Here is a 19,161-nt window from a genome sequence, read left to right on the forward strand (position 1 = left end):
TATACATAAATTGGTGAGTTTTTCTTTTCTGTCTGGGAAAGACATGGAGCTCATATCGAGGATTACATCCTTCAGATTCATCTAAAATGGTAAAAGACGTTTCAACTCTTCATGTCTGTGTAAATCTAAGAACGTTTAATACTGCAGAAGTCTGCTGTACAGTGAGTGACCTTTCCCATCATATTAGAAGTGCTTTTGGAGGAGCATGAGGATGTTGGAGCCATTTAAAAGTAACCTCTTTTAAGTATTTTCTCCTATAAGTACCATCGGTTGGTTTTTTTGTTTGTTTATTTTTTTAACGTACATTTAGTGACACTAAACTCTTATTATTTTCTGGAAGATATTTCATGTGTGAATAGATGTTTATCATTTTTGTGGCATGCTTAATATTTTAATATTTTCAAATTCACAGTCCTTATATTGCACCAAAATGCGTTTTTAGCTGAAATGGTAGACAAATGACAAATAGCAACTGCTTTAAAACCAGGCTTTCTTCAAAGTTTCTGGAGGCATGATATGAGAACTCCAATAAGTTTTTGCTAAAATATGTCTTCAAAATTCTGTTACCCTTTTATTAGACATTGCAATAGCTGAAACATTGGGGATCTCTTTGGGATTTAGTGACTAGCAACAAGGCAGTGATGCTATTTATTGCTTGATGCCATCATCCACTGAAGCAGATGGATGGGGAATTGTTTACAAGGGAAGATGTAAAAAATGAAGTAGGTTCAAAGTTCTTTTTCTTTGATTTTTTTTTTTTAATTATTATTTTTATTACAGACTTACTAAATTTGCAGTTGAAACTTCTATACCATTTTTGCAAATGCTGTATTTGTATCATCATCATCATCTTGGAATATTTCAAGAATTTACCTGCAGAATTTATCAGATAGCAATATGTGATATTAATGCTGAACATTCATACATATGAAGCTACGAATACATATGATTTTCTCCTTTACCTTCTTTTTAATAGCTATGATGTTATAGGACTTTAAAAATCTACACACATTGTAATTAATCTTTTGAAGTATTGTTTATATTGATTTCAAGGACCTTCCAGAATACACAGCAATGACGATTATTTTATAACATAAATATATTTAGTCAAAAGTAATAAGAAGAGTAAAGGAAATGTCATATTTCTGATAATCAAGTATATTAGCTAGATATTGATAGAAATCTGAAATGCCTGCATCTGATTTAAAATCTTAGAAAAACCTTTGCTTGTTTTTTTTAAAGTTTAAAAAACTTTAAAACTTTTTTAAAAAACTTTTTTTTAAGTTTAAAAAAAAAAAGTTAAAAAAAAAAAAAGTTGCATAACCAGCATGCACTTATGTGTAACATCTCCCGGAAAAGTAATAAATAATAACTGTACATAATGCATGTACTTAGCTTTAGGCAGTTGGAACTGAAAAATAGTTGCCAGAACACATACTCGTAACAAGTTTATCTTGGGGAGGCAAAGATAATCCATAGGCAAAGGGAACAAAACACACAAATCCTCCCCTTCCCCCTTCTAATATCAGGTGGTGTTGTGTGTGTTTACAGCTCCCAGCAGTGGGAATGTATAAATATTTTGTGAGTATTCCTCTGCAAGAGACAATTGCTATGATGCACATTGTTTTAAATGAATACATCCTGAGGCCATGACCATGGCATGCTGGTTTTTGTTTTTGTTTTAGTCTTTCTGAGATTACATCTTGATCAGGTTTGGATTTTGGAGGGGGTTTGATTGCAGTTTACTATCAGCCTGGAGCTCTGTGCTAAAAGTACCAAGTATGGACCTCCTTGTCTTCCAGGGTTTCCTTGGAAAGCAAAACATCAGTTGCCTAGCTGGCAGTTTTGCTAATGATGCTTAACTTATTTTTCTGTAGATACATTGCCTATAACATTGAGTGGACTATGGTTTTGGTCAAGAAAGCAAGCAGGTACAAACTACAAATCAATTGAAGTATTGTGGAAAGAGCAACCTTACTTTTATTTTTTTACAGCATCTAAATTTAAGTCACCCATTGTGATAAGAGCTGCCCATACAAATGGCTGCAGAGACTGTAAACATTTCGGACCTTCTTTGTATAAACCTGAAGTAATGTTCTGCAGCACAAAAGAAAACCCATGTTCTTCCAGACTTCAGTGTGTCAGGATTTTGCCAGAAAAGTATGGTAGCTATTCCTTTGTACTTCCTGCAAAGCTGAGGAGGCAGCGGGCTAAATTAAGACTTGATGACGTAGTTCCAGGAAACTTAGGGATTTAATTGATAATTTCTAAATAACAAACCTAACCATCCCTTGTCACTGGAAGATAACATAAATAGGATGGAAAATCAGTATTCCCCATGGGATTCAACATGGGAATGAATGTTACAAAGCCTCCACGTGAGGGGAAAAAAAAAGTCAGAAGAGTTGCATGTTATCTTTTCTGTGTACATTCAGTATTTTTAGACAGGCAGTCTTCAGAAATAAAGATTAAGGGAAGCATAATTAGAATTTGTTGAAAGAAATGAATGTTGCTTAATGAAGTGAAATATGTTTGAAAGACACGTATCTGATCATCAAAGCTATAAAAAATAATTCCTCCACGTGGATGAACTGTAGAGATACAGTCAAAACCTGGTGAAATCTCACTGTGCTCTTGCAATGTGTTTTGATAGAAGAGCTGCCAAAATAAAAAAGAGATTAAACAAAACAATAAGGACTTCTAAAACAAATACGAGATAAGGTGTTTAATGTGAAATGTGAACCAAGTGAAATTGTAAACTATGTTAACAATATTTCAGGAATGGATAGCAAGTGGTGTAAGGAAAAAGTGGCACATTCCATATGCTTTTAACCATGGGGCTTGAATATGAGGAGATTAATTTGGCGGGAAAAAAGGCATATGTCAGGAATGTTGACAGAGAAAAGAATTTTAATAGTTTAATCTTGGACATTCTTAATCTCACCAAAGCTTTTTTAAGAGAAGCTTTCTGCAATCAGAGAGAAAGATGTCTGGGGACTGGCAGAAATTGAGAGAGAGGTGCCAGTGAGAAGCGCATGAAGGGTGAAGAACATGTAGTTTACAGGGGAAAACACAGGGAGAAGACTCCTGGATGCCACCAAAATTATGATCCAGGAAACAGTGAAGCGTGGTGAAGTAGATTTTGTTTGTTAAAAATCTTTAATCTTTAAAGAGGTGGGTGTGAAATTACTGAAATACTGGGATGCTCATATCAAAAACGCTGGTAGGAAAAGGTATTGATGAAGTCATTTAGAGGAGAAAGACCAGGGAGTTACCAAAGTCAGTGAGAAATCTCTTGCTAAAATCCCTAGGGCCAGGTCAGACTTGGGGAGAGAAAAAGGAGGGGAACTGAAAGCAAATAGCAAGGATGCTGATTAGGAGAGAATACCTAGGTACAACAGGAATATAATGAATAAATCAATATTAGCTGCTCGCTTATCTCTGAAGGGAGCAGTTAGTTTTCTCTGCTCAAACTATGCTGTCCTGTCTAGTCAAGATTTCTTTGAACATCTTTTGGTAAGCTTTCAGGCTCTTCAGTATAGATTTATTTAAAAAAAATAAATAAAAAGCTTCTGGTACTCTTCATGTTTTTTCTTAACGTCTGTGGTACAAAATTAAAGATCTATACCAAATTATTGTCCCTGCTCCCATGCATATTCCAAATAGCAAACTGCTATTGCTATTATCAGTTGGACATTTTAAAACCACATTATTCTTTCATAGTCAGGAAAATATTTTAGTGACTAACTGTGGTTGCCTTCACTAGGGAACACCTAATTTGTTCTGTTAGATAGTGCCTTTCTGGCAGTGAAAAAGACTGCAAATACTTCCATATCCCACATGGGTATATGGCTAGCTCTTCTGTTTTCCAGTAGCTCTTTGGGGAATTCATTTTCTTGCTTCAGACATTTCCTGTTTGATGTTGTCCTGGTTTCAGTTAGGACAGAGTTAATTTTCTTCCTAGTAGCTGGTAGAATGCTATGTTTTGATTTAGGATGAGAAGAGTGCTGATAACACCCCAATGTTTTAATTGTTGCAGATCAGTGCTTACACCAAGCCAAGGACATTTCAGCTTCTCACTCTGTCCTGCCAGTGGGCAGGCTGGGGGTGCAGCAAGAGCTGGGAGGGGACAGACCCAGGACAGCTGACCCAAACTAGCCAAAGGGGTATTCCATCCCATCTGGGGTCATGCTAAACAATATATAGGGGTGGCTAGCCTGGGGCCGGACTGCTTGGGATTAGGCTGGGTATCGGTCAGAGGGTGGTGGGCAATTGCATTGTGCATCACTTCTTTGTACACATTATTAGTAGTAGTACTATTATCATCATTATTGTTATTATTATTTTTCTGTCTTAATAAACTGTCTTTATCTCAACTCATAGGCTTCACTTTTCTGTTTCTCTCCCCCATCCCAGAGAGGGAGGGGTGAGGGTGAGCGAATGGCTGTGTGGTGTTTAGCTGCCGGCCAGGTTAAACCACGACAGATGTAATGGGTTGTCTGCAGTTTGGTAACTTTGTTGTAGGTTTATTATTAAAATAAACACAGTTTTCCAGTGGTTCTTGAAAGCACCTTAGAATTCCACAGTTCCCGTAGGGGTTGTATTCTCCAAACAAAAGATAAAACAATGATAGCAGAAGAACCGTAGCGGGGAAACATAGATTTAAGCATTTGAGGAGGTTTGAGTTATTTCACTGTTGTGGGTTTTTGCAGCATGGACATTGCAGCATTTTATCTGAAACTGTACACTTGCATTTGGATGCTCAGCTATGTCAATCTACTCTGTGAGTTCTTTAGGGTGTTATCTTAGGGATTGTCTTGTGCTTGATGTAAGACATTAATCTTGCCTGGGATTCTACATTGTGTTTAGCAGCAACTGAAAGGATTTGCAAGTGAAATAATGCTTTCTTATATTCTCATTCCTCTTATGGTATTCTGCCTCTGCCAGCAGCCACTTACTCATGTTAAGGTTCTGCACATAAAGCAGTTTCCTTTTTCTTAAAAAGGCTTAAAATACCCTATAGTATTATCCAGTCTGCTATGTCATCAGCCTCTCTTTTTCTTCTGGGACCTATACTTGTCCATTTTGCAAATTCCCCAGCAATGTGGTCTGAACTAATGTAACAATCTGAAGTATTAAATGCAGTCAAAATTAGAGGGGGAAATGTGTATATTCATAATTTTTCCTTCTTAATGAGTGTTTTTCTGTTCTTCCCAAAACACAATTTACATCCATCCCAAAAATACAGTTTATGACTATTTCTTCACTGAGACAGGAGTTGAATGTGAATTTTCTCAGATGCTGACTGCATTCAGCTCTGCCTCAGCTGCTCTGTCTGGCAGAAGGCATTTGTGTTCACCAGAATTAAACTGATGCTCCATCCCATGAAGACAGAATAATGACATGAAGAGCAGGTCATTTCATTGAGTGATGGTGAAAACAGTCTGATGCTGGTGATTGTGCCTGAAGTGAATATAGACCAATTTCACCACTCTGTGGAAATCATAAGCATGTAAAAGGAGACCAATAGACTACTGTGCAATTTCTTATGTTCTGCTAAAGGAATAGGTTTAAGCACTGCCAATAACTGTTACTAAAAGCAAGAGAACTTGATTCTTTCTCCAGTATTTTCATATAAGAAAGTGAGGTCATTGTTTGAACACTGCTGCTATTTGACAGCCATCGTGGTGCGTGGGATAAGGTTTAACAAGGCCAAGTGCCAGGTCCCACACTTTGTCCACAATAACCCCGTGCAGCCCCATAGACTTGGAGCAGAGTGGCTAGAAGGTTGTGAAGAGGAAAGGGACCTGGGAGTGTTGATCGATGCTTGGCTGAACGAGCCGGCAGTGTGCTCAGGTGGCCAATAAGGCCAATGGCACCCTGGCCTGTATTAGAAGTACCGCAGCCAGCAGCAGCAGGGAGGTGGTTCTCCCCCTGGCCTCTGGTGAGGCCGCACCTCGAGTGCTGTTCAGCTTTGGGCCCCTCACTACAAGAAGGACATGGAGGCCATGGAGCGTGTCCAGAGCAGGGCAACAAAACTGGTGAGGGGCCTGGAACACAAGTCCTGTGAGGAGCGGCTGAGGGAGCTGGAGGTGTGTAGTCTGGAGAAGAGGAGGCTCCGGGGAAATCTCATTGCACTCCACAACTTCCTGAAGGGAGGTTGGGATGAGGAGGGCGTCAGCTTCTTTCAGATAACTAATAACAGGACTCGAGGAACTGGCCACAAGTTGCGCCTGGGGAGATTTAGTTTAGATATCAGGAAAACTTTTTCTCTCAAAGAGTGGTCAGGCACTGGAACCGCCGGCCCAGGGAGGTGGTGGAGTCACCATCCCTCACAGTGTTCAAGAAACGCCTGGCTGAGGTGCTACGAGGTACGATTTAGTAGCTTAGTGAGTAGTATTGGTGATAGGAGGACATTGGACTAGATGATCTGGTAGGTCCTTTCCAACCTTGTGTTTCTATGATTCTGTGACTCTGTAATGCTGGTGTTCATGTGGTCTCAGAATACAGTAGGCCGCTGGAGGAGCTGAGGGGCACTAGGTTCGTTGACTGACTTATTCAGGAAGAACACGTTCCAGTAAATTACGTGGTCCCATTTTAAAACAGATTCCTAATCTGAAAGGAATGTTTTGTGAACCTCTTGGTTCAAACCATTGCATATTGGTTAAATCAGATAAATACTTGTCCTAGGCCTTAGGATTTCTGCCCTATGGGATTAAGTGCAGCTTTGCTAGGAGAGCAGTACTTAAGATGGTGCCACAAAACGTTGCAAAGGATCTGCTTCCAACATGTTCACAGCTATTAAAACAGACTTCCCTGTGGGAGAGTACATGGAGTACAGTAACCTGACAGTGCTCTTTCACGATTACTCTGGTAACTACTGATTCCACTGTATTTGAGCTCTTCCCCTTGGGAACTACTGAGAGATGAGTCACTACCAGGAATGAAAGCAGCTGTATTTTGTATTCAGAATCAAGAAACTTGGCAGTGGTTCTCCTCAGGAACTTAAAAAGAGAAGCACCTAAATTATCATTATTTATTGTGGTTTAAATTATCTAGTACAGTTTTATGGAAAAGGTTGTGTCACTACTTATATGATAGTATAGCTTCCTTTATGCTGGCTGTTCAGATGTAGTGATATTGGCTTTTTGAGTCAATAAGTGAACAGAATGATTGAAATCTTTTACAGTAGCTCTTTGTGGAACCCCTCTGTGTCAAAAACATTCCTCTTGTATGTATGTGCATATAAAATACTACATCTGGCACAGATAGACAAAGTGAGCTTCTAGTTTCTTGTTTACCTACCTTTAAAATCAATAGCGTAGTTATATAAATCTTATCTGTAAATTCCTTCCAAAACTTATCTGAACATAACAGTTTCTAGATGAGAAAAATTCTAGCTTCTCTGCAGCAGTTCATTATCAAAAAAAGTCCCAACAGATTTTCCTTACAAAACAGCCAAAGGCAGGGAAAACAAACTAAAATAAATAAATAATTTTACATAACACTTGTACACTTTTGAAAAGAATACATATGCATGGGTCATTAAAATCATGTTTAAATTTTGGATTCTCTAAGCATGTCAAATCTAATCCCAGTTCTCTCTCTCTCTAGAGAACAGCAATAATATGTGTAATAAAAAAGCTCTCCAAAATGCAAAAGCTCAGTTTGGAGAGAGAAGACAGAAGTCAGAAATGGGAAGGGAGATGAGTTATGGAAACTGGGATAAAACAAGAAATTTCACCCTGTCCTGTACAAAGGCCACCATGGTGACCAAACAATATTATCTGTCCATATTTTTTCACTCCACAGATAGCTGAAGCTTTTATTTTCTGCTAATGTCTAAGATGAATTCTGTGTACTTATAATTACATCTTTAGCATGTCCACACCTGCATAACATCTGGGTCCCAGCAAAGGGGGGCCTCAGCTGCCATATACATGGAGAGTTTGCCTGACAAACTTAGTGCATTTCTAAACAAATTTTATAAAAGCCAAACGTGATTTTTTATCCAAGCAAGGGAAGTTATCTGGAACCAATGTTTTATAGGCATTAGCCAAACTGAGGACTATTTTCCTTCTCTGCAGTTGCAGCAAGAGATGAAGCCTTCTCAAGCCAGCTGTGGCGTACCAGGCCAGTGTTTTTGGATTCAAAAATGTGTGCTGTGACCCTGGCAGATTGATCACGCAGCTGATAAAGAATAACAAGTCATTCCTAGGAACAGCTGCTAGGCTGAGTAAGGATTCCAGGCTCTCAAGTGTAAGTAAGCACTCTCAGGTCCTATTAATTTAAAGAGAACTTATTGTCACATGAACTGCAAAACTTCTCTCTCCAAGCTGTGGATTACTGTGCAGACTACTTTGCAGTTCCCAGAAGTCTGATCACCAGCAAAGCACTTCTCCCCAATATTGTTCTCCAAGGTCTACTGCCAGCAGAGGCGTTGGTTTAGTCCCAGTGGGCTGTTTTGCCACGTCATTGCCGAGGATGGTGTGTTGTGTGTAGAAATAGTAAATTTAGATGGATTGTTTTGAATTTCTGTGGTAGTTGTAGCACAGTGTTTGTGGAGATGAACAGTGAGCTCTCCAGGAGTTTGGGTTTTTGTTTCACTTTGCTTTATATTTAACACTTAGATTTTTGGTCTCCAAGAATAAAAATGGGGGAGTGAGAATAAATTTCACAAAGCAGTTTCCTGTGAGCGTCTGTTTGAATATTTCAGTAATAAATATGCTGTGTCCTTACGACTACAGTTTTTCAGAATAAGGAGCATTGTTTTGCTATTCCTGTAGAACCTCCTCATTCCCTGATTCGGCCTGTTACTGTGTTTGACTTGCAGTGAAAACCTGAACTTTCTGGGGTAGAAATCCATGTCTCTCATGCATGCTAGCATAGTACCAGAACAAAGCTATGGCAGTGGCACAAAGTAATGGGTATCATGGACAGAAGAAAGCAAGTCAGGAGATAGTCAAGGACCCTAGGTCACTGGAGGACAGAGGGCCAAAGGTGCAGGTCAGCTTGGGGAAAAAGAAGCTGATGGGTTAGATTTTAATCAAGACCAGACAAAGTCTAATGCAGCACAGATTATCATTTGCACTATCATTTATGTAGTATTTATCATTTATATCGTTAAGTATTCCCAGACAAATACATTCCAACATCTATCTTTAGGGTCAGAGAAGGGCTAAACGTAGTCTAATAAATGATGCATAAAGGTGAATAATTACTTCTCTTGGTCTACTGGCTATGCTCCTGTTGATACAGCCCAGTCAACCCATTCCTCTAGCCTATGACTGTCACTCTGTTGTTCAGAATTACGGCTTTTCTCAAGCATGTCAACATTGCCCCTCCATTTGCTCTAAAACAAATGGGGCTGCCTGCACGCAAGTTAAGGTAGATCAAGGCTCTCATTTTTAACATATGAAGTAGAGTGAAACCTACTGTGTTGCCACACATCCTGAAAAACAAAATTGTAGACTTTTAGAGGTTGTAAACAAACATTGCCAAGTAATTTCTGAGTAAAGTCTTCATAAATAACAACAACTAGCAGGCTTCTCTTACAAGTGCTACCAGTGCATGAGCCACTTCATGAACAGTCAGAAAGATGTTAATTTTCAAACTTTCTGACTCAAATATCTTGGCTTAGTTATCTCAAATTTTCTCCAAAACAATTTCAGGGCAGCCACAAATCATATAGCATTTTGTTTTTTTCTTTTGTGAAAATATATCTCCATGGGAAAATCAAGTTAAAAATAGAGATTAGTTTGGAATAGGAATCTTAACTTCATGGCTGTGATGCTGTACTGAGGGATTAGTGTAGAAATAAAGCCTAAGTACTGTGGGGCGTTAGCACATGTATGGAGCCTCCTTGTTCTGGTGTTGATTTCAGGAAGTTCTGCACTACAGGTGGTCCCTGCAGATGGTCCATGGTCAGATATACTGGCCAGTTCTAATTACAGCAGAAGACTTGAGGAAAAAGTGGCTCACCTAGACACTCACTCCTTATATCAGAAATAACCACCCGTTGTCTGTGTTGCTAGTATTCTGCATCGATGCCATTCTCGATAAGCATTACGCCTACTTGAAAAAGCTACCTGCTACAGTCAGGGGAGTTGGAATTGGTAAAGGGTCACAAATTAACTATTTAGCAGAAAATCAAGCTAGAAAGTGAGAGGGATAAACTGCAAAAAGGTTAGGAGGAGACAATGGGAACATTTCGAAGGACTGTAGAATTCATCTACTGTATGGAGCACCAGTAATACGTCACTGCATTAAATGTACTCGTTAAAGGTAAACCTTGATTTTTCCATTGTAGCGTGCAAACATTTTCTAGATACGTCAGGTATGTAATGGGCTGCATCATCTACCCATATCTTGAACAGAAGAAATCTGCTTGATTTTTCTCAATAGAATACTAAAATTTAAGATATCAAGATTTGCTAACTGATTCTCATAAAGAGCAACTGCCACAAACTGAATCAAAATCCAGAATACTGTTAATGGTGCAAGCATTTGTAAGACCAAATTCTAGAACAAAAGAAAAGTAAGATCATCTCGTAAGCAATTTGACCTTCAGGAGGCTGGTAGGCAGTCCCTCAAAGGCCTTTCATTTGCTTTAGCACCGAGAATGATCAGTGTTTTGCACATGTGTATGTTTAGAATGCTACATTATGTCTCTGCATGTGAATGACCCGTTTTTGTTACAAACCAGACTGTTGACGTATGGTAATATATTTTAAGAGTGGGTTGATTTCTTTAGCTGTCTCTAAACAGTTTCTTAATTGCTTCAAATTTTCCTTTCTTTCCAATTTTATGCATAATGGTAGTTGACATGAATAACTATTACAGGTAGTCGTTAGTAAGCGTTTGTTATGGAAACTGGATTTTCTAGCATATTTGAGTCTATCATTTTCTGGACTGGTATGTATGTATGATACGGTATAAATTGCTTAATTTTTATTTTTTATTTTTTGGATCATCTTCCATCTATTTCCTGTTATTTTTGCACAAAATAGGTTATTTAAAAGTCAGTGAAGTCTGGTGACACAAGTTGGTGAGCCTTATCGACACTGTGTGTGTATGAGGATAGGAAAATTTTTCTGTTAATGCTGCATTTGGTATTTTCCACTCAGCAACTGTCTTCTGACTCTAAAGTGGTCATTTTCTGGTTACATTTTTTTAATTCATTTTCCCTTCCTGTGCATTTATATCCCAAACCTTTCTCCCTGTGATTCTCATCATCTGTGACCTCATCAAGGTGATGAAACCTCAAATTTCATTCATTCCTTTTTCTAATGAATTTTCCCTTTTCCCAACCAAAAGAAAATATTTTTTTTTTAAAAAAAAAAAGGTTTTAATTAAGATGCAGTTTTTCTTAACTTAAGTAACTTTGCTTGACCCCCTTCTGCCCTTCCTGTGTCATCTCTCTGGCCTTTGAAGCCTGAACAAATACTGTTTAGAAGTAAATGAAGGAGTTTTGAAATACCCCTTATTAAAACACTTTCTTGCACGAAGCATATAAAACTGGAGATGTAATTAAGCTCTTTTTTTTTTCCCCTCACCATTGGTGTACTGCTCAATGGAAACTCATTCTGGCAAAGACAGAAAGCTGTGGCTAAATGACATTAGTGGATGAGTCACTTGAACAGAACTTGCAAGGAAGGAAAGAAAAAAAAAACAACAACCCTCTGCTGCTTGATAAGAACCAGAATAAGTCCAGATGGTCTCAGTAAATCTTCCCATACTTGCCTGAGTAGTAATGGACAAAAACATTCAGGGCTATGCTTACATTTTCAGTAGTTCTTGTTTTGATGCAACAGGAGCTTTCAAGCACATGGGAATTCTCTTCATCAGGTTTCTGTGCAGATTAAGATCAATGAGGCCAAGCTGAGCACCACATTGCTTCCACAGGTGTTGAAACTTACTCACAGCTTAATAAGGATTGTAAGTGTTGTTATTAGGAATAACAGTTTGATGACTAAATACTTCACTTGTATGAATAACTGAAAATACAGGAGACAGAGTTTGCAGAGCCCAGTGCAACCCAGAGCTCCCATAGCAGAAGATCCCTGCTGAATCCTTGGCTGTGTTCCAGGACAGATGGAGTCTCTGGAGTAATGATGATGGGGCAGATCCCAGTAACTGCATGCAAGCTCTCATGTTTCAAATTTTTGTGTATTGGACAGGTTTTGGTAGATTTTCACACAAAAAAAAAAAAAAAAAAAAAAAGTTGGGCCAAGTTCTGTCAAATTTCAGTTCTTTGCTCCCAACCTGGAGATTCTAAAGGTTTTCAAACAAAGTATGACTTCTTACCCTTGCATCATTTTTAGAAGTGACTGAGCTGTTTTGTCTGATGCTCTTCCTTTCTCTTGTCCTGATTCTACATCAGTGTGAGACAGAGTTGGCCTGGGTAACTTCAACATAGGGAACTAGAACCGTGCAAGGCTCCAAAAAGAGAAGTAAGTGAGAGATACACTTGGGGTAACGTGATAAAGGTAATGCTGAGATGATGGTCATGACACACGAAAGGAGATGCTAGACCACTATGGACTTGTGTGTTTTTGAAGTGTTAGAATGTATACTTTCACATCAACAAGTGTAAGTGTGTTACACTTCCTACTGATTCTTTTCTGCTTATTCTTGTATTGTCAGGAAAATATCCTCAATCTGAGAATTAAGAACGTTCTTCTGTTTGTTTTTGTTTTCTGAAAAATGCCTCTCTAAGTGCATGGAGAAAGCAAGGAGGGACAGTTATTACTGAAATGTTCTTTGGTTTTCAGATGGCCTTGGTTCACTGCAGTGTGTGTGAGAGAACCTACTCATTATATACATGTATACTCATATATATATTATATATATATATATGTATATATATATAAACTCATTATATATACTTAGTATATAATTTTAATTCATGTAGAGCTGCTGAGAGCTGCTGGTTGATGCTTCAACCTGTGTCAAACAAGACCTTTCACGTTCAACTCGCAATTCTACCCAGCCACTGGCTGCTGCAGTGGCCATGCATCACTCACCACTTCCTAATCAGCCCATTGAAATTCAGCGCAAAGGATATGCAGTCTGCAGCGCATTCTTTGAAGAACAATGAATGACATCATGCAGCATAACTTCCTTGTAGGAACCACCGTGTAAACACAAGCGTGTACACAAGTGTAATTGCCTTTGAAGTAGCTCGGTTAGGTGTCATGTCAACAGGTTTGGGCCTGAAGTTCTTGGCTGAAAGATTTCTGTGGATTGGTGTGAAAATAAATCATTGGGTGTGGGCCAGCATGAAGTAAAACTGCTGGCAGCTGATCTTTGAATTCATCCTACTAAGACTGTGAGCTGACAAGTGATATTGTAAGACAGTGTCTTAGCTCATTGAGGGGGAAAAAAGGGGAAAGAAAAACAAGCACTAGTAACTAGGGAAGGTGTGCATGCAAGCACAGCTGCCTAACCTTTGACAAGCAAACCACATAAAGCTTCTTTTAATGCACATAATATTATGGTGAACTCCAGTTCCTAGTCTTTGGCCACCCACTTTGTCCTGACCACACACACTAGCCTATGACCCTGTTCAGCTTTTCAAGGGACACGGGCAGCGCAATGACTTGAGGGACACCACACGAGGGTTTGCAGTGAGCTGCTTGCTCTCCACTGCATTTTTTCCTGAAATCAAGCTTGCTTCCCCGTAACAGAGATCAACCTGCAAGTGCTCTTCAGTGGTCAGCACAACCGGCTTCAGTTTTGAAAAGGGTAGCACAGCAACACTATGCCTTGCTGGGAAGGGAATTCTGAGAGATTTTTCTTTGGATCTAGGCAAGCCTTTTGATCTAAAGATGCAAAGCAAGTTCCAAATAGACAGAGATAGGAGAAAAATAGCTCCAGACAGCCCTTAGAAACTGAAGCTTCAGTGTTTCCTTCGTCTCAATGCAATGTGAGAGGAGTTTCTGCTTATGAAAGCTTGTTTGTTCTAGGAATAAATCTGGAGGGGAAAAAGATTTGGAAGAGCATCAGCAAAATTAAATGTAAATGTCTGATATTAATCAAGTTCATTTTATATATTTATACCATGTGTGTTTATAGATAGAATTTTTTTTGACAAAATGGGTGTCTATACGTAGGGATGACAAGCATTCTGACAACAGCAGAGGAATTAGATGTTAGATGTTTTTGTGCATGAAAAAGAAATCTACTATGATTTTTTGATTGTTTCCTTAGAAATATCACCGAATCACTATGCTTCTTGGAATGCAGTTTGTCAAAAGACAAGAGGGGTGGGACCGACTTTTGACCTTTGCAAGGCCAGCCAAAAACTACAATCTCTGAGTTCTCTCATTGCTTAAAGTATAAAATGGGTGCTGTGGAGGTGTTGTGAGCACTCATACTCAAAGATTTGATATCAGGATCAAATCAAAAGCATACAAATGACAAAGTGCTATCTGTAGCCTTTTAAAGCACAGTTTTGAGTTATTGAAAAGGTGGAATTGTCATCAGAAAATGAGGGATGATTGTTATGTGAGATATTTAAGGAACGAAGAAAGGAAGGGGCGGGGGGGAAAGCTGTAAAAAATACTGCTGAGAGTAATCCAGCCCTGGATTTGGCTCCATCAATAATATATGTTCTGTGGTTGAGAAAACGTGCTTCTTGTGTCCACTGGCTGTAGTACATTCCAGCAAGGAAGCGTGAGATGCAGACACGCATTCTTTAGATATCTGTTAAGAAAAAAACGGTGTCATTCAAGTTAACGTAGGCTGCAAATACCACAAGCAGCAGAAAACCCTTGCTTCGCATTCTTTCTAAAGAGCTCTGTTGCAACACTTTATAAATGATAGGAGCAATATTTATAGGACACAGGGCACCTTAGGTTAATAAATAAAAAACATGAGTGAAACCAAGGCATTTTAGACAGAGGTGGAAATGGAGCACCTTCAAGATCTGTTCACGTTGTGGATAGGTGATAGTTTACTGCCAGCTGACAATCAGCAAACAGCGTGTAAAACGCAAGGTTTTTTTTTTGTTTTTTTTTGTTTTTTTTTTTAAACCTAGGTCTGCTCTCTGCTGTGTTTCTGCCCTCAGCTCTATTTCCAAGAAGTCCCTCCTTTGAGGTTTCTCATAAGCTAGCTGAATATTTTACTACATCAAGAAAGACTTGCATGTTATCAGCTGGGAGGCAGCAGGACCATGCAGCCATGAGCACGAGAGCAGCCAGAAAATAGATGAGTGTAGGTGCCTGTAGACTTGCAGATTCTGTACATGTCTGTTGCTCAGCAAAGCCCTTTGATCTGCTCTGAGAATTCATCAGAGAGGATTAAAATAAACCATATGCTTTAACTTCCCTGAAGAAGTTTAAAATGAATAATTGTCTGTCTTAAATACTTTGTATTGTACAAGAGGTTACCAGGCATCGCAGCTTCTCTCTAAGTGTTTCGGTTACAGAAAGCACTGAGGAAAGGGGGCAGATACAGAGAAAGGGAGAGTAGATGTAGAAATTGGTAAATACTGCTAGAATGACAATCTGTAGAGATCTCTCATTCAGTTTCATCAAAAGATTGGATGCGAGAGTGGGGGAAGACTTGGAGTGAAAGGGACAGGTTCAAACATAGTGTTTCAAAAAAAAGAAAAAGTCTGTAAAAGTGGTCACAAAAATGAACAGCACCATGAATTTTTTTTAAGGATGAGAAAACTGGCACAGCTTCTACAAAACTGAAAGTTATGATCCATTGACCTGAAGGGCAGGCTGATGGGAGTTTGGGAGAAAATAATCATTTCAGAGAAAACATACATCTGAAAAAGATTCGTGACAAACAGCTGGGGAAGGTATTGTGTAAAAATGAGTCAGAAGTTCTGTTTATTTGGCACCCATGAAAGGACAGATAATGTAAATGCGGTGGGACTGTGACATCTGTGCAAAAATTCCACATTTCCATTATTCCATAAGGGGAAACAGCTTAAGAGAGTTCATCCTGCACCTTGTGGTGGCTGGCAGCAGGTAGCCACTTCTTCAGCCTAACAGAGAATAAGGCATTAGTGCTGATGATTATTACAGTCATCTTTTCAGAACTATCTTAACTAAGCTGCATATTAGTCAGTGCTCTGGCTCATTTCTGCCTAAGCAAGAAGCAGATGGAGTAGTTTTGGGATGAGCTCATCTCAAATTAAGGAGCCGAAGGAACTTAGAATATTTCCAAAGGACGGGTCTTGCACACACATGTATATTAGCGTGGTCTGTATTACCATGAGATGCAAGTAGCCATGCAGGCATGATCCAAAGAAAATGAGATGGTTTTAGGCTCAGTCTCCCTTTACTTGTTGTGCTAGGTGCCCTTGAAATCCAGGGCTTCATCCCCTCAGGTAGTCATGTCTTTCTATCTGCAGGGTTTTGGATATACAGCAATCTCCTGATGCTCACAGTTGCAAACTGCCACCAAAAAAAATCATAACTGGTAGAACAAAAATATGGCAACAATGACAGACCATTACGTTTTTCAGCAGAGAACTACAGTAGAGCTGTAGAATCTAAATGTCTATAGCAGCCCTGAAGGAAAAGAGTGGGTCAAAACAGCAGTATTTATGCAAGCAAAGCACGGCACTTCAGCGAAACTGGAGACCGATCCTAGTGCCCTTGCTCACAATAGCATATGGAAATACAACCAGTGATGCTTATAAAGTAAGCGAAGGAGAATCAAAATGAAATCCCAGCTGTTTACCCTGCAGCACATAAATGTTTACAAGTACAACAAGCATCTATCATTCTCCATAAGTGCAAACTCAAGGCGTGAAAGATCTACTAAACGGTTGTTTCATTTCATCCTACCTGGTATGGTTTCCATTGCTCCAAGTAATCTTGTATAAAAGGGTAAGTTGATACTCTTCTCCAGCAGATAAGTTGGAACTTAGAAAAGAAAAACCAACTGTGCAAGTGTTGATATGCCAGTCATTCATTTTAATCCATTTTTTTTATTATTTGGGTTATATTGTTTCTATTATAGAAACCGAGCAATGTTTATTTTTAGGTTGACATAAAAATATTTAAGTCCTAAAATAGGCAGAGCAAAACAAGTCTAAGTGGGAATACTTGGTTAATGCAATCAAGCCTTCTTATTCTGCACTAGGGGCTGTTCCACAACCACTTTCAGGGAGCTTGAGTATTCCCATTAATTTGTGCTAATTTCAGCCATAAAAATCCACTTCACTTGAAAGGTTCCTCTACAAAATATTAATCTGATGAGCATCAGTTCTTCTCATAAAGAAGAATCCTTAGAATTACTTTGAAGGCATAGTTACATAGAACAGTTGTGTTTAAATAACATCAGTTTTGGATGTCATAAAATCTGAAATATCTTTATAGTTTCTGAAAGGCCACACCAGGGAGGAGGTGATATGGGAGGGGATAAACATACCAGAGGAGAGTAAAGCATCAATTTAGCAATGTCTCGTCCTGATAAGGAAATGCTACCCTACCAGACATGTAATTCTTCTGCAGCACAAACATTTCTCTCACCCTGGGGACCGTATTTTTCTTTAGAATTTAAAGAATTTAGTGCTTCTGTGGGGCCATAATTTATTGATAGAAGTTTCTTCATGCTTTTTTGCCAATGTATGGTCATTTGTAAAGTAAAACCTCTACATTTTTGGAAGAGGAGGTCATCACTATCAATTTATTTTCCCCTGAAATCTAATTAATCTTCTGAAAGGCTAAATTCCTCTTTTGCTAAAAGCCTAATTTTTAGAGCATGTTGTACTTCCTTGAGGTCAATGATATTAGCAGGTTGGGCATTGTGAGAGATTGAAACAATTTATATGTTCTGTTCCACTTTGGATGATATTATTTAGCTATCAGATAAAACTAGCTTTCAAAAACCTTTGTGTCTCCATTTTTTGTTAGTAAAATCTGGAGACTATTAATTTTCAGCAAAAGTAATAAAAAAAATAAAATAAAATAAAAAAAAAAACCTCCAGGTTAACCATTAAAATAATTTTCTGGATTTGTTGAGAAGAGCAATGTGTTTAATATAACAAAGCAAAAGCACTATTTGGGATCCCTCTGCTTCCTTTTTAAAGTTGTAAGTTCTCAAGATCTCCTAGCTGACTAAAGAATATGCTATACATAGTATTTTTGCTATTGCAGCAATCGGAGTTCACAGCAGAGTATGTGGATTTTCTGAATACCAGGCAGAACAAGTCTACTGAAGACAAGAAAAAAAAAAAAAAAGGCAGTAAATAGGAAAATATTCTGGGTGAGTTTGGTCAGTTGTTGTTGGCTTTGTTTTTCTTGTTGTTTTGTTTTTACTATAGCATCCCAAACCACTTAGATTAGAAGATTAGAAGCTTTCTGGCAGGCCAGCTATAAACTGTCCATATGTGTACAGTACATCCTACAAGATGCTTTGTTCTCAAGTATAGGGAAACAAATAAGGGCAAAAACACAAGATGCAGCAGAAAGTTTGTGCAGACATGTAGTGAGGAATACAGAAGAGTTTTGTATGAAGAAAGTGTTTAAGAGACTCAGTAGGGTATGTGAATGTTGAAGAGTAGGTGATAAAGATAAAGGTAGTAGGTGATAAAAGTATTTTGTATCCCTAAGAATGGTTAGAGGAGAGAAAGAGGAATGGAGTGTGCTCCTCTGCAGTTAATGGGAGCTTACTGCCTCTCCATATACTGTTGTAAAAGTATAGACTGGGTTACCAGTCACTGGTGCTTTTTTCTTTCTGGTGGGCTTCTACGTGCATTCCCCACTTCTCTAGACTCTTCCCTTACAGCTCCATTTTAGCATAAACAGAGTTTGGCAAAAATGAGGTGTTGGATTAGGTAGAATCAAGGCTGGAATGTCAGGACTGAGGACACATACATGTACAGCAGTTCAGCAGTACTGGGGGGGGGGGAAGGGAAGGGAAAGCCAAATCTGTTGCAAAAATGAACAAAACAAAAATAACCCAAACAAAAAAAAAGCCACAGCGTGCGAACAGAAAGAAACAAGGCACTCAATAGTAACAGATCTTTAAAGATAGAATAGGTTATTTCACAAGAGTAGAACTAAGCATGTTCTATTTTATTCCGTTTGTTTATGTTGAAAGGAAAGTCAAGTAGCTCTCAGATTCCTATCGCTAAGAGCTGAAGCTCCTGAGCTTCAAAATGGCTGTGGCTAAGCAGTCTGACACCGCAGTGAG

At 38.7% G+C, this 19,161-nt stretch overlaps 1 long non-coding RNA gene across 1 annotated transcript; it reads right to left on the bottom strand.

Moving 5' to 3' along the window:
• Nucleotides 1–3,551: 3,551 nt before the first annotated feature.
• LOC137858553 (uncharacterized) lies at nucleotides 3,552–17,331 on the bottom strand. The gene is made up of 3 exons (XR_011097825.1): nucleotides 16,809–17,331; nucleotides 11,783–14,706; nucleotides 3,552–5,493 (listed from the first exon to the last, which is right to left on the bottom strand). It is a non-coding gene; the product is annotated as an uncharacterized lncRNA (long non-coding RNA).
• Between the last annotated feature and the right edge of the window lie 1,830 nt (nucleotides 17,332–19,161).

This window comes from Anas acuta, chromosome 6, assembly GCF_963932015.1.
Source record: "Anas acuta chromosome 6, bAnaAcu1.1, whole genome shotgun sequence".
NCBI classification, from domain to species: domain Eukaryota; kingdom Metazoa; phylum Chordata; class Aves; order Anseriformes; family Anatidae; genus Anas; species Anas acuta.